Source organism: Desmodus rotundus, chromosome 2 (genome assembly GCF_022682495.2).
Source record: "Desmodus rotundus isolate HL8 chromosome 2, HLdesRot8A.1, whole genome shotgun sequence".
Classification (NCBI taxonomy): Eukaryota; Metazoa; Chordata; class Mammalia; order Chiroptera; family Phyllostomidae; genus Desmodus; species Desmodus rotundus.
The window spans coordinates 154,235,786-154,252,839 of record NC_071388.1 but is presented as its reverse complement, the minus strand read 5'-3'; the positions used below and the strand labels follow the sequence as shown (position 1 = coordinate 154,252,839).

At 38.4% G+C, this 17,054-nt stretch overlaps 1 protein-coding gene across 4 annotated transcripts in view; it reads left to right on the top strand.

Annotated features, from left to right (window-relative positions):
* Positions 1 to 3,490: 3,490 nt before the first annotated feature.
* LOC112322249 (sodium channel protein type 9 subunit alpha) overlaps positions 3,491 to 17,054 on the top strand; it is a 134,780-nt gene continuing 121,216 nt past the window's right edge. For all 4 annotated transcript variants that reach the window (XM_045187350.3, XM_045187348.3, XM_053918748.2 and 1 more), the window contains exon 1: positions 3,491 to 3,761. The gene's annotated coding sequence lies outside the window, so the exon portion shown is untranslated. The remainder of the gene's footprint in view (positions 3,762 to 17,054) is intronic.

Sequence of the window (17,054 nt, the reverse complement as noted above, 5' to 3'; positions counted from 1 at the left end):
GAAGTTGAAAATTTATGTCCACGTGAAAACCTGAGCATAGATATTTATAGAAGCTTTATTCATAATTGCTAAAACTTGAAGCAACTGAGATGTCCTTTGGTGAATGAGTAGGTGAATAGATAAATCAAATGTCATATATCTAGACAATGGAATATTTTTCAGCGCCAAACAAAATGAGCTATCAAGGCATTAAAAGATATGAAGGAAATTTAAAGGCATATCACTAAGTGAAAGAAGCCAATCTGAAAAGGCTACATACTTTCTGCTTCCAACAATATGACATCTGGAAAAGGCAAACCTGTGGAGACTATAAGAAGATTAATGGCTGCCAGGGGTGCAGAGGGAGGAAGAAGAGATGAATAAGCAGAGCAGAGAAAATGTTTAGGGCAGTGAAAAGTACTCTGTATGATATTATAATGATGGATATGCATCATTATACATTTGTGCAAACCCATAGAAGGTACAACACCAAGAGTCAATTCTAAGGTAAACTGTGGACTTTGGATGATGATGACGTGTCAATGCAGGTTCATCCTCAGGTAACAAAACAAAAAGTGCCATTCTGGTGAGTGATGTAAATAATGGGAGAGGCTGTGCATGTGTGGGGGTAAGGGGGATATGAGAAATCTCTGTACCTCCCACTCAATTTTATTGTAGACTTAAAACTGCCCTAAAAAAATTTTCTTTTAATGTGAAAGGTTTTTAGATGACTTTCTAAGACTTTTGACTTATTTTGAACACCAGGTGGCAGTAGAGGTAGCATTTATCAAAATTGAATGAGGGAGGAGGAAACTGATTTTGAACTACACTTTTGCAAATTAATAGTATGTACAGAGTGTCCACTGTCTGCACTGTGCTAGCTTTTGCGCTGGGGTATCTCTGAAGAGTCAGAAACAGTCAGAAACCGGTGAAGTAAAGAAAGCTTCAAACGAGACTATAGCTTCTACCAAATTGTTTCATTTGATTTTTTTTCTCTTCCAAAAGTGGCCTTTGTAAAGAAAATATAAATGCATGGTACTAAAAACAACAATTTCCTGGTAAAAGTATGTTTCAATGAAAGGATATTCAATTTAGATTTTACTTAGAAAATTGCACACATTTATATAAAAGAAATCTAAAAGAAGGGACCTTAAAATTTAATTTGCGCACACCTTCCAATTTACAGAGGAGGAAACTGCAATGCACCGGGATTAGGATATATGCCCACAGAAAGACCTAGTACTAACTGGTAGATCAGGAAGCAGCTTCTGTACTCTCTCCCCAACACTCTGATCAGATTTAACTTACCTGACATGCTTGATTTCAGTCAACAGGCTTATTTGTGAATAAATACATTATTGAGAGCTTTGCTTACTTTGTTTATTTTTTCTTCTACACTTACCTGTTTTATTTTCAATTCATAATTATAATGTAGCCTGGGTAATATTTTCTAAATATGTGTATTGTCTTTGTTGCACATGGAACAGCCACTTCCCTCTAAAGGTACTTAATTAAGCACAGTCTCCAAAGCCGGACTACTTAAAATATAGTGAGCTTATAGGCTCTTTCATATATGAGCTGTGCGGCCTTGGGAAGGTTGTTGAATCCTTCATATTTTAGTTTTTTTAACCTGCAAAAATGGGATGATAATATTACCTACCTGTAAGAGTTGTATGGGTTAAATAGGTTAAATAAGTTAAAAAGTAAAGTTTTAAAATAATACTTAATATATATTAAAACTTCAACCAGTGTTGTGACCCAGCCCAATATCCCATCACTATCCCAGGTGATGTTTTCTGGGTACTGCTATCTGACATTAATCATTGAAGGTGATTAACTTTGAATATTTTGGAATTCACTAATCAAATCTGTGTTAATCATATTAATAAATTGTATAATTTTAGAGCAAGTTTTTAGTTGTCTTAATCAGCTAGAGTCTTTATGTTCTAATTTATCCTCTCAAGGAAAAATATAACGTAGTTTTTAAATCCTGTGCATTCTAATTATTGTGTCATGGATTTTTCCCTGATAGAAAGGAGATCAGATGGCAGAGAGCTGTAAGAGAAAGGGTTGCTTGAGCTCATTTTATTTCTCAGTGACAATTTACTTGCAGGCGAACTTGAAGGTGCCAAGAAAAGAAAGTGGTATTGATTGCATCTAATCAAAAAGGCTGTCACCTAGTACAGTTGAACTCTTCTTATGTCTGCAACCAGTCAAGGAAGAGGTGACTTGACATTGCGAATTAACCCCGAGTGACCAAGTTCATTCACCCTTCAGCGGAGATCCTCAGAAACAAAGTTTCCTTTCTTCAGTAGCACACTGCACAAGTCGAGAATGTAAAGACGAAAAGCTCAGGTCAAACCTCAGAAGCTCAATAAGCAGCAAGGAAGGATAAGTCCTGGTGTGTTTACCACTAATATCATGTCCATAATAGAAGGTGTGGAAACTAAACAACACCAGTGCTGCAAAGGCCCATCATTCGGATTTATACTGCAAAGGGATCTGCCCCTTTTTAACGCCTGGATCCAGAAACCCACTCCGCCCCAAAGTAATCCTTTGACTTTTTCCCTTGGTGGAAATTTAATGTTTCTCTTCGAGAAAGATAATTCAGTGCTGGTTTCATTAATCTTCCTTCCAGCAGACTGCTATAGAAAACACACATCCACACGGGTTTAAAATAATTTATTTTCACAGTCACCCCTACCCAGCTCACACAGAACCTTTGTGATTGATGGTGGATCCCTGCTCTAAGAAAGCAGCCTCTCCCCCACGTCTCCCTCTCCACGCACAACAACCTCTGACTCCTCCCTACACTTTAGAAAGAAAATGTGTTCTTTCCTTGCCTGGAAAACTCAGCAACCGGATTGATCGATTAAAAAAAGAAGAAGAAGAAAAGAAAAAATCATATCCTAGATTAAGTCTTGCGCGCCACCGCCCGTTCTCTGTGGGCAAAGCCCCAGGGGAAGGATGTGAATCCCGGTCTCCAATCCTTGGAGCCCAGCGGCCAGAAGGCATTGCTTGGGCCTTTGCCATTGGTCCCCACCTCCTCTGCCGGGAGTTCTCCTTCGGCTTTCCACCAAGCCACGCTAAGTGTCTTCTCGGAAATGCTAGCAGATTCTGCTGAGCAGGAAGGGAGGAAGGGGTAATGGGGCGGGAGTAAGGTAAGGGAAGGGCTGCTCTTTTGGATGGATGCTAGACACACACGTTCCCACCAGCGCTTGCTTGCCTGCACAAACACTCACACTCACACACGTCCCACCCCATAGGGTCTCTGTAAATGAAAGGTCGCGACCCCTCCTCTGTCTTCTACTTGTCACACAGTGGAGATGCTGCAGCATCGCCACCACCACGCCCCAAGCTGGGTCCCACCCCTGCGCCGCCAGCACTAGAGGAGGGCAGGAGGGAGGGTGGATGGGGACAGGGCGGGTCTCCGGGAGTGGAAGGAGAAGGAGCTTTGCCGGGCCTGCGGTGGGGCGGGGCTGCAGCGGGCCTGGGCGCGCCCGAGAAGGAGGGGCACAGTCTCTGTGCCAGCCCTCGCCAGCGCTCCCGCGCGGGTGTCCGGTGTCCAATTCTTCGGCGCAGCTGGCTGGGGCTGGGCTAGCTTGGGTGCCAGAGGCTGGTAGTGGCAGACGTCTGCTGAGCAACAGGAGCATAAAGAAAGAGGGAGAAGCAGCAGCAAAGAAAACGCCGGGGGAAAGAGGCCAGGAGCGAGGAAGGGTCCCCGAAGCCTGCGCCCTTCTACGGGTGCACTGGGTGGGCATGACCCGCGGGCAAGGTTGCAAGTAAGTGCCGTTTGTCTTTCTCCTCTGGTGCTGCGGGCAGGGAAGCAACCAGTTTCACTAGTCCTCCCCTCAACCGCCACACCCACCTGTGTCCTTATTCGCATCTCTCGTCTTTGACCACCGGACCAGGACTGTTGAGAGGGGGAAAGCTCCGCCGGGTGGGGGCCAGAAGAGCTGGAGTAGCAACTGTTTCCTTTGCAGGGCTGAGCAACTCACCTTGTGAGTTTGCTGCCAGCTTCTGAAAGTGTGGAAAGGGAAAGGCAGCTGTACCTGATGGTTTGCCGTCTGTTATCTTGTCGATGCTAGCGGAGTTGTTGGATTTTTTTTTTTTTCCCATTACCAGGGACAGGTCGTATTCTTTAGGAACAAAAACGTGCGATGTTTCCCACTGGCAAATGCGAGGGTGCAGAACCAGCAGCTGATTGTTACTACCTGTGGGGACAGCCAAGAAACGCCGCACCACTTCAGAGCACACAAACACGAATAGTTGACAAGACAGCTGAGCCCCATTTCTCCCCGCAGTTTGCTTTTCGGATTTAAGACTTTTATAGTGAAATTCAGATAAGATTCAAATCATTTTAACTTTTGATCAACTTCAACTGAAACTGTCATTTACCTTTAGAAAAAAAAAATACTTCCGTTACTTGTATGAAAGACAGTTACAAGATCAAACCAAAGTTACTAAACCAGAAAATTTAATGCCAACTTTGAGATTATAGCAAAAACTTAATTCATTCTTTTAGTGGGGTTTTATTACAGTTGAAGCATTCCCAGGAACATATAGCTCCTTTGAAGGTAAGAGCAGTTTCTATGTGGAAGAAGCTTAGCAGGGTTTCTAAAAAGCCCACTTCAGTAAGACAAAGGCCAAATCAACGTGAGATTTTAAAAGATGGATTTGCAGTTGCAGAATGTCAGTGTTTGGGAGGTCAAGTTCTTTTCAGAAACACAATATTCTTTTCCATTTCTCCTCCTTCCCTGTGGGCAGGAGGGAGACGTTTTCCTTTCTTTCTTTTGATATTTTAAGATATACTTGCACATTTTTTTTGCTTTAACATCAATAAAACCTGTGAATATAAATAATGCAAACCAAATCCAAGTATTAATTAGTTCATTTTATTGAGGAGTCTCCTAATTCTTTTTCTATTACTTTGAAACTTTTAAAGTAGAATTTACTTTGTTAGGATTTAAAAAATTATTGATTATTTGAAAGCTAGTCTAATCTGATCCCTATATGTGGAATTATCGTGATTGTTAGAGTGGTGAGTATTTATTCACAACAAAATGTTAGACAAAATGTGGCATTTGATATAATGGAGAATGTGCCCTCTATATAGGCAACTGATAATAGCTTGGCTTAAGGTCGTTTTTGTATTTTGTAGGTGTTCAAAGTACCTGTGTACTAGAGGTTCGCTTCTGGGAGCAAGCCGCCATGCAGTCATGGGGCACAGGGACATATTTTTATAGAGGCTAGGTACACCGTCGCCATGGTTCTCCTGGTGCAGGGCAGGGCTCACTGGGTACCTGATGCTTCTACCGAAGAAAGATGAGTCAGGTCTGGCTCTCTGCCAGGAGCATTTTGGTGCCTCCTTGTGTCTCCTAGGACCCGGAGAGAATCATGGGAGCCCTCCTGTGGTAGTGCTTGTGTTTTTGCTACCTGTGGATGAGATGAGTTTTGGCCACAAAGAAAAGTGAAAAATTCATAGGTGGGATAAGAAGGGTCCCATTAACCTTTTTTTAATATGATCAACCTACTTTCTCTGTGGCAAGGACAAAAAAATACAATCTTACATTTTGCATGAATAATGAAAACTAATGTTTATTTGTTATCTGTTCCTGTTAGGTATATGTAAAAATGTGTGAAGTACTGGAAGGATTTATATGGTATTTTTCTAACCTCATAAAGGAGCTTAATGTTCATTAATGTGAATGGGTCATTCTAAATGTCATAATAGTCATAACTTCCTAAAACTCTGTTCTCAGATCCATTCCCACCCCCTCCTCTATCATTTGAATCAATGCTTCAACCATCCATCAAGTGCCGATTGCTTTCCCTTCCCCTTGATGGCAGTTCATCCCTAACCAGGCCACATTTAGCTCTGTCAGTCTTATTATCCAGATGCAGTTCTCTTCAGTTACACTTCTCAGACGTACCTCTTCCGCCCTGTTCTGTATATCTGTAGTGCCACCAAATTCGTTTAGGCCATCATCAGAATTACCTGGGTTCCAGGTACAGCCTTCGTAGTTTGCTCTAATTCCATAGTTTGTTCTATTGCAGGTCACTCTTCATAATAAGTAATGATGCCTCTTCTTAAAAACATTCATTGGCTCATGACTGCATAGAAAAATGTGAATAAATGAAGAAAAACAGAAACTGGTCAATGGCAAATTCTGCCTGTTCGTGTACTCCTCACTCTCTGATCTGGCCCTTCTCTACAACCTCATTTCCCCTCATTTATATGCTCCAGCCACGCTGGTCTTTTAGTACCTGGAATATGCGGAGAAATTTCACTTCCTAAGGTGTTTTCAGATGTTGTTCCCAGTGCCTGGACTATTTCTTCCACTCTGAATGTCTAGCTCCTTCTCAAACTTTAAACCTCAGCTCAGAGTCCTCTAATCATTGTTGATCACCTTGTCAAAAGTAGTTTGTCATCTCTTAGTCTGTATCTTGGTACCTTGCGTGTTTCCTTCATTTGCTCATTATATAACATACAGGCATTTTGTGGGTTTGTATATTACATGCTCCATAGGCACATCTTTATTGTTGATTCAGCTTGTAGTACAGCACCTGGCATGAAGTAGTGTGTGTGAGCAGGTGTTTCTAGATATTTATGTAAATTATAAAGCGCAAAGATATGACTTATCTCATCATAGAGCACATCAATCCAGTAAATATACACATTTTATGATTTAGTTTCTTTTTTAAAAAAATTTTTAGAGAGGGTAAAGGGAGGAGAGAGGGAAAGAAACATCAGTGTGTGGTTGCCTCTTGTGTACCCCGTACTAGGGACCTGGCCAGCAACCCAGGCATGTGCCCAGACTGAGAATCGAACAAGTGACCCTTTCATTGTAAGCTGTCACTCAGTTTACTGAGTCCACCAGCCAGGGATGATTTCCTTTTTTGTTGAGCATCTGGTACACTTACGACCCTGTACTATGATTCTGAAAAGGTAAAATTAAAATATCTAGAGACGTATTCTCATCTTCAAGCAGTTATTCAGCAAAAACATGTTCAAAGGTAAGTAGGTTATAGTGTATCTTTAGGAAAGTAGTGACCACAACTGGATTAAAATATATTTCATAGAAAAATTGGAATACATAAGACAATGTGACTTTAGTATGAGTGACTCCTAATACACAATGGTGAATGTATTAGGTTTAAATTTGTATCTTTTACCAAGAATTTAGGGTCACTGAGTAATCACTAAATTTGAAATATTATTTTATAATAAATATGAGTACTTGAGCAGTAAAATGCAATAAGTACCCACATTTTTTTTGAGACTATACTTAAAGATAAACCAAACAAGTAGTTTTGCTATTAACATTTGGTTGAAAATTTAGCTTGCCAATAGGCGACCAGCATTGATTCAAGATATCATTTTTGTTTTGGGGTTTCTTTTTGTATGCATAAAGAACTTGCTAATCATGTCTCTTTTGAAGGACTAAACTATTTTATGAATTGTCACCTGGGATTTTGTTACATTTGTTATTAAGGTGGCAGTTGTGGTGGATGTAATGTCTTGGAGTGCACCTGGGTACTAAGTGAAGATGGCCCTCTGTTGTACGTGTCACAGATTAGCTAACTTATTCTCACACACGGCTAATGCAGCTTCCTTCTTCAGATCTATATAAAGTCAGATTACCACTTAAGATGGCGAGGTCAGAATAAAGGATGTTTTGAAATCGTATAAAAGTAATTCTCATCTGAGGATTTAGGGGACAGCATTCACAGAACGTGCATAGGCCTCTTCTGTGGAATATGAGGGAATAGTTTTAGTGTCTTGCCATCCTACGAAATGAAATTTCTTCATTGAAGATTTACCTTACCCCTTCTTTCCTGTATAGCTGGAAGGAAATGGCCTTGGACAAGAGGGAAAGGCTCAGCTCTTGGCAGCTAAAGGTAGAACGAAGTTTGGAGGAATGAAACTTGGGTGGTGAGGAAAAACAGCAGAGTGTGATAAAGAAAAAAGGAGATGAGAATGCTTTGAACAGTGTCTGAACAATCTGCCACAGACAAATTTGAGGTGACATTACATATAGAATTGAATTTGATATCTTTTTACCTCACTGAGAAAAGCATTCTCTCTTGAAAGTAACTATTGCATTTTAAGTAAAAACATGCTGTTATTTCTCCTTTTATATGGGAAATGGGATACCTTTGGATTTTTAAAGTGATATAACAGGGAGCCAAATATGCCATGTATTATTATTAAACTATGCCACTACTTTAATTGTCACTTCAACACTATTCATTTTATTACTCCCTTTTGTTGTATCAAGTGCTTGAGATACTGCTATTATGGATCATAAGTTTCTTTCAAATGTCTTCTTGGATTTTTACCAAGCTCTCTGAATCACTTCTCAAAATAAGGTAAAACTCTGTGGGGAAGCTTTTCCCGCAGAGCGCCCTGTCCGCCATGGATGAGAATAAGTCTACCCAGACATGATCTACTTGGGGAGGAAAGGTGGCCAATCTCTCAAAGGAGAAGGACCAGGAACCTGTTCCTCAATGGGCTTTTATTGAGTTTAATTTGCATAGGAATACAGGGCATATATGTAAAGCTCATCAATCATTGGCAGGCAAAAATGATCAAATAATAGATAAAATTCAAAGAATTCAGGGCTTATTCTGAGTCAGGGTCAGATAGTTAAAGGGCCATAAAACTTTGGGGAACAAACTCATTTCACGCTTGAGCCCTTATCATTTAAATTGAGGGTATTAGCAAAGCAGGTTTCACAGGATTTTATGCATTCTTTCTTAGGCCTGATCACCCTGGGGAACCCTCCCTTTCCAGCACAGGGCCGCACCCACCTCCGGTGGCATTATTTCAGGCTTAAAGCATTGTTTCAGGTTTAAGTCAAGGAGGGGAACTAAGGCAGCCAAGAGATTAGGAGACTTCTTGCTGACAGAATGAAGACTCAAGCTATGTCAAAGCTGAGGGGCAAGGATCCATCACCCCCTTTTTCTATAGCCCCCCAAGTCCTTCCCTGAGGGCCTCTTCCTGACCATGCCTGTCTTAGGTTGACCCTCCCTTGAGGAATCTTACTCATCATTGGCTAACCGGTCATGCACTGGGGGCCAAGCAGGGTGAAGTAAAGTGGGCAGAGGTGGCACCCTTGCCAGGAAGATAAGCTTTGTCTCCTTAGTGGCTTATGGTCCCAAGATCTCTCACTCAGCCTTAGCCATGGGGGTTTACAGCTTCTGAAACCAGGCAGGGTGGTTCCCAACAAAACTCTTAATTTCACCTATGATTGTCCACTTAGAAATTTAGAGGGAGTAAGTACATTTACAACATCATTAACCTACCATCTCTGCCCTGATATGAATGTTTTTTTTTTTCTTTCCCTTTCTCCTTCCCTTCTACATCTCATCTTCTGAATATTTGATCGATATGGCAATAACACAAATTTTGTCAAGTATTGGATCAAACTATTCATACAAAAAATTGAAAAATTGAGCCTCTATGGAAGATTAATGAGATTAGACAGCTGAATTAAAATATAGGCACAAAGACATTTCTATAGAGATTTTTAGTGAAATTTTCTATGTGCTATAAGCCAAAGTTGACTTCCTATGTCTGATTGTTTTCAAAAAATAGGGGTGATTTCCCTAGATGTAGTGTCTTTCAACTATACTAGTTGCTTATAAACTGTGTATCTTAGAATATAATGTAATTGTGATTATAAATAATGCTGCAATGAATATAGGGGTGCTTATGTTCTTTTGAATTAGTGTTTTGGGGTTCCTTTGGGTATATTCCCAGACATGGGATTGCTGGGTCAAAAGGCAGATCCATTATTTTTTTGAGATGTCTCCATACAGCTTTCCACAGTGGCTGCACCAGTCCCACCTACAGTACAAAATGGTCCCCTTCTTGCACATTCTCACCAGCACTTTGTTGATTTGATGACAGCCATTCTGCCAAGTGAGATGGTATCTCATTGTGGTTTTAATTTGCATCTCTGATGATTAGTGATGTTGAGCATCTTTTCATATGTCTACTGGACATCTGTATGTCCTTTTTGGAGAAGTGTCTATCCAGGTTCTTTGCCCATTTTAAAATTGGGTTATTTGTTGTTGTTGTTGGTGGTGGTGGTGGTGAGTTTTATAAGTTCTTTATAAATTTTGGATATTAACCCCTTATCAGATGTTTTGATGAATATGTTTTTCCATTCTGTGGATTGTCTTTTTATTTCGTTGATGTTTCCCTTTGCTGTACAAAAACTTTTTAGTTTGATGTAGTCCCATTTGTTTATTTTTTTTCTTCTGTTTCCCTTGCCCAGGGAGATATATCCGATAAAATATTTCTATGAGCTGTGTCCGAGATTTTGCTACCTATGGTTTCTTCTAGGATTTTTATGGTTTCAGGTCTAACATTTAAGTTTTTAGTCCATTTTTGAGTTTATTCTTGTGTGTAGTGTAAGAAGGTGATCCAGTTTCACTTTTCTGCCCATCTGTCCAATTTTCCCAACACCATTCATTAAATAAACAATGTTTAGCCCATTGCATGTGCTTGCTTCCTCTGTCAACTATTAATTGACCATAAAGGTGTGGGTTTATTTCTGGGCTCTCTGTCCTTTTCCATTGATATTTATGTGTCTGTTTTTATGCCAGTACCATGGTGTTTTGATTCCTATAGCTTTGTTTACAATCACCAAGATATGGAAGCAGCCCAAGTGTCCATCAGTAGATGAGTGGATAAAACACCTATGGGGCATTTACACAATGGAATACTACTAAGATGTAAAAAAGAAGAAAATTTTACATTTTGTGACAGTATGGGTGGACTTGGAGAACATATAAGTGAAATAAGTGAAATAAGCCAGTCAGAGAAAGACAAATAACATATGATTTCACTCATGTGGAATCTAATGAACAAACTGAGCTAACAAGCAAAATAGAGACAGACTCATGGATAAAGAGTAAATGACAGCTAATGGGGGTTAGGGGGTGGAGGGATTGAGCAAAAAGGAAAAAGGACTCATGGACAATAGTGTTGTGATTGCGGGGTTGGGGGTATAAAAGGGGACTAAATGGTAATGGAAAAATACAATAAAAAATGAAACAAAAACATATAATGTAATTGTTTGAAAATATGTCATCTTAAAGGCCTATAATTTACAAATTTAAAAAAGAAGTATATGTAGATATTGAAATCCACACAGAAAAGTTAAACAGGGGGAAATGAAAGAAATGTTACTTGATGAGATACCTCCTTACGTATTAATTTAAACTCAACAATGGTTATTTTTTTAAGTTCAGTGGAGTGAAGATAATTTATTAACTGATCTACATTTTGAATAGGATAAATAGAATATTTTATTGGTAAATTATGCCTTCACTTTCTCTGGGTGAGAATACAAAGTTAACATTCTATCTCAGTAAATATTGTGCAACAATCTTTATAGATGATCCTTTCATGGAATAAAATAATACAAAGTTTAAGTGATGATTTTTCTCTGCTTAACATATATATATGTTCTTCGTAGCCTGGGTAAACCTGGCTCATGGTAATTCAGGTAGGGTGAAAGGACATAAGATCCTCAGGGGTCAGCTGGTAACAAGGTTCTTACCGTCCCATGAGATCATCCAACAGACTTTCACAGATGAATGTTTGTAGAATGGTTGTGCAGGGAAGCTCTTTTGAAAATTCATATTCTGTCCATTCCGTACTTCAGAATCTTAGTAAATATTTTTGTAAAGTGTTAAAAGCACTGAGGAATAAAATTATATTCATATTGTATAGTGGTCTTAGTCAAGTACTTTAAGCTCTCAAATGTAACTTCATTGTAAACTGCATAGTGTCTATTTCTAAGGGTATCTGTACAAATTAAATACACACACACACACACTAAAAGCCATTTTAATGTCTCACATGATAAATGAGTTTTCAATAACGGTAGGTAAACAATTGGTAACTCAGGTAAATACAAATGGTACAGCATTTCGACTTCATTGCTGTTACTTTTACTTTTCATCCTATTTCAATGAATATTAATAATGCAGTTTCCTTATTTTTAAAGACAGTTATACATCTCTGATATAACACCATTCTACTTTGAACTTTTTATAATGTTCTGTTGCTAAAGTTGTCAGCTATAGGCTATTACAAATAGTTTATATCAAGTATATAAAAACTTATCAGTAAGAAAATATGGGAGAGGTGGTTAAAAATGAAGAATTTGTTATCTATCCAAATATATTAGTTTTATGTTTTGAACCTGATCTATCAGAATTTTTATTCATGGAGAACAGTGGAGTGGAGATGACCTCCCAGATGTTCTATTAGTACGTCTTACAACCAATAGCTACTTTTATAGGAAAGTTTTTAAAAGAGCATATCATTCAATTTTCCAGTCATGAATGAAATCCAACTTACTATAGTAATTCAGTCATCAAGAATATAACTGAATTCTTAAGTCAGCAAATAAGATGTCTGAGCCTGAGGGAAATATTTGCCAGTATGTCCATTCATTTGCTTTGTTTCATTGGTAATACATTTACAAAAATCAGAAGCTGCATCAAATTAAGGGTAATAATTAAATCGTTTTGATTTGTTTTTTTATCAATCCACAATTCTTCCCCAGTTACAAAGACTAATCAACTATGTATTGTAAGAGGTGGGCCAGGGAAATATCAGGAAGACAAAAAATGAATATATAACAGGTGTGCTGCCATGAAGGAAAATGTAGACAACACAGTTTACATCTTGTTAATATTATGGATAATAATATCTTGTTAATAGTACTGATACGATCATTAATTTAATGGCTTCAAATATGGTGGTATTATTTTCGCCAAGCAACATATTAAGGGATTTGCAAATGCTTCTCTATGTTTTGGCAGTCTTAGTATATTTATTTATTTATGTATTTATTTATTTTTTATTGTTGTTCAGTTACAGTTGTCCTGCCCTTTTCCCCATTGCTCTCCCCTGTCCTGTCCCCCCTCACTACCATAGTGAGTCTCCCCACCATTGTCCTCAAATATTTCTTTAAAGTCCCACAACCACCCTTTGAAGTGAGAACACTAACACTCAGAAGTTATGCTCCCAAAGATTCATGGTGAATACATACACATTCTTTTTAAAGGAGAGACAATCTTATCCCAACAACATATCAATACTTGTACTTACTCCACACAGATATACCCAGTGGTTATTTTACCAAGAATTCCACAAAAGCCTTTTACCCATAATGGAGCTGAAATAGTCTACGTTTGTAATTAAATATAGCAAACTATGTAGTGAAAATACAAGAACAAGAAAGACAAAGATGAAAGATTGTTTAAATATTCATCTTGAATACATTCGTGTCCTAGAAATTAAGACTATAGGAAGTCTTAATTAGAAGAGTACAAATATTCTTAGTATCACAGATTGATACACTCAAATATAACCTAAATCATAGTCACAAAAAGTCAACTGTTTATGTCAATTAAAGTATTTCTTTAATACCAATGATTCAAGGAATTTACTCAAGGGTTCCAAAACAGTTTTTCAAGTTAATTTACATTATACTTACAATAATTTTCTAATACAAGTGATTTTCTTTTAATATCTATTATATAAAATGTATATTAAAAGACCATGGAAATTGGAGCCCTGAGTTCTATGATACCTCAATGTGTCCTAATGGTTGTGGATTGACAGCTTGTCTACTAGACCAGGGATTTGTAGTCAGTGTGCCATCAGAGTTTTTAAAACATGTGATACCTCTATTTAGTCAGGGGCACTGACCTCTTTCCCTTTGATTGGCAAATAAAAAAATGACCACAGCCAACACACAGTAGCTGTCCAGTGGGAATGAATCAAAATTATAACTTTTTTGTCAGTTTGGCAAAAAAAATATATTTTCTGGTGTGCCGCAGAATTTTAGTAATTGATTTATATGTGCCATGACACAAAAGAGGTTGAGAAACTGCTGTACTAGACTGTTAAGGTTTTAAGGGTCTGAGAGACCATCGCTCATTCACGTTGACATCCCTTCATGGTGGCTTACATGCAGTCGTTCTTACTTCATTGCTGCTGAATAAATGAATCAATCATTGCACAACTAGATATGCTCAACTTATTAAAAATAGTTCCTTTTCACTGAAACTTACTTCCTGAGAATGGAGGGGCAATAACTCAACAAAATGTTAGTAATCCGTGCTTCTCAAACCTAGCTTTCTTTCGTTACTAGGTCCTGATGAAACAGGCATATATCTTATTTCTCACTCAGGAATGAACAGCGCTCCTGCTTATTTTCTGCTGCAGTTTGGGTTCATTAATTCTAGATGACATTTAGTCTTCTTTGCATAAAAGAGCCAAAATATTTTAGCATGTACTTGAGTTGAGCATTACAAAGGCTTTTAAAGCCCAAGCCCTTTCCTGGGAGTTATCTGTTAGAGTAGTTGCTTAAGAGGTGGACTGCAGTCAGGTAGTTGGAAATTTTCAGTTTTTACTTTTTTTTAACTGATTCGTCTTGACCTGGTCATTAATCATTAAGCCCTAACTGGTTGGCTTCCAAAATGTGTAGGTCAGATATTGGAATCCAAGTGGGATCAATGCCACTGAGGTTTGTGGGAAGGAAGAACCTGGCAGAGATCCCAAGAGTAGTGGTAAAGGGATGCTGAGGTGCTCCAGGTCAGCTCCTAGAACTTCTAGCATCACTATTCTCAGCACTCATATGTTTTATGCAATTTAACAGTAATTCCTCCTTTCTTTCTTCCTCCTTTATTCACTCCCTTCCTTTATCAAATATTTATTGAGAAGCTACTCAGACACTATTGTAGACACTGTAGGCACAGCAGGGAACAAAATGTGGAACTTTATTCAAGTTTGGGGAAAGATAATGAGTAAATAAATAAACCTTTGCTACTATCTGTCCTTGTATGGTAATGTATGCTGTCCAGGAACATACAACAGGACAAGGAGAATCGAGGGTCCAAGAGACATTATTTAATAAGGGTGGTTTAAAAACTTTTTTATATTTTACCTTTTTTAAAATTTATTTTTATTAAATTTATTGGTATGACATTAATAAAATTATATAGTTTCCATACATACAATTCTACAATACATCATCTGTATTTTGCATTGTGTGCTCATCACCCAAAGTTAACAGTCTTTTTGTCACCACACACTTAACCCCTTCTACCCTTCACTGTCCTCCAACCCCCTGCCATTGGTGATCGCCATACTGTTGTCTGTGTCTGTGTGTTTTTGTTTGTTTGTCTTATTTGTTCATTTACTGCTTTCAGCTTTGGAGGTTCCTCAAAAAATTAAGAATAGAGTTGCCTTATGGCCCAGCAATGCCTCTTCTGGGTATCTACCCCCCAAATTTGAGAACATTTATTTGCAAAGATATATGCTCCCCTGTGTTCATTGCAGCATTATTCATGGTGGCCTGGACCTGAAAATAACCAAAGTGTCCCTAGGTAGATAATTGGATAATGAAGATGCAGTACACATGTACAATGGAACACTACTGAGCCATAAGAAGAGATGAAATTCTGCCACTTGATACAACAAGAATGGAGAATATCTCTCACTCTCTTGAGAATATCATGCTCAGCAAAATAAGTCATACAGAAAATCAAGAACTATATGATTTCATCCAAATATGGATATAAAACTAAAAGCAACAAAGAAAGACCTTTGAAGAGGTGATATTTGAGCAGTGGCCAGAGGGAGGAAGTGAAGAAGCTAGCTGGGCAACAAAAAAAATCATTCCAGTCACCAAGGGCTTCAATTGCAGCAGCCCTGTGACATAGCTGATGTGTTTATGGAATAGCAAGTAAATCCGTGTGGCTGAAATGCAGAGAGCAAGGTAGAAATTAGTAGAAGGTGAGGACCTTTGGTTAATTGCTAAGTCTGCCTAGAGGTCTGTGTGATGAGCCAATTCAACAAAGGCAGGCATGGGACAAACTGGAAGGGGATGAGGTGTGCTTTATTTTTTTCACTGGATCCCATCCTGGACAAATAAATGATTGGGAAACTTTTAGTTTCCATACATTTTTGTCATTTTTTTTGTTACTTATATGTAATTGTTTTATATTCTCTTCCCATCTGAAACAGCTTAGATTCTTCACAGCTGTTACTACCATTTGAAGAAAAAGGACTCAAATGATGAAAGGTCACAATTAAGAGTATCTTCAAATGTTTACATTCTGGAAACTAAAACATGGTGGAAGTACACTCAAATTTTGCATGTTACATACCAGGGAAGCACACATGTATCCTGTCAGGGGGACCCACTGCTACTACTAGGACTTCGGTATCCTACTGACTCTCTCTACATTACAGTTTTAAGGAAAATCTTGCAAATTAAGAAAAATTTAATTGTGGCAAAATATATATAGCATATTTACCATTTTGACCATTTTTAAGTGTATAATTCAGGGGCATTAAGTGCATTCACATTGTTGTGCAATCATAATCACCATCCATCTCCAGAATTTTCCATCATTGCACACTGAAACTGTGTACCCATTAAAAAATAACTCCTCGCCCTGGCCAGGTGGCTCAGATGGTTGGAGTGGTGTCCTGTACACCAAAAATTTGCAGGTTAGATCCCCGGTCCGGGTGCATGCGGGAGGCAGCCAATCAAATTTTCTCTCTTGCATGGATGTCTCTCTCTCTCTCTCCCTTCCTTCTCTCTAAAATGAATAAATATGTCCTTGGGTGAGGATTAAAAAATAATAATGAAAATAAAAAGAAGAACTTCTCATTCCCTCCACCTGGTCCCTCTGCCCTCCAGTCCCTGGTAATAGTTACCACTCTGTTTTCTCTATGAATTTGACCATTCTAGGTACCTCATCATAAGTGGAATCATAGAATACTTGTCCTTTTGTGTTTGGCTTAGTTCACCTAGAATACTACTTTTAAGATTCATCAATACCATGCATGTATCAGAATATTCTTCCTTTTTAAAGCTCTATAATATTCTATCATGTATATGTGGCATATTTTGTTTATCCATTCATCCATTGATGACATTTGGGTTGTTCCTACCTTTTGGCTATTATGAATAATGCTACTATGAACATTGGTATAAAAATAGCTGATTGAGTCCCTGGTTCTAATTCTT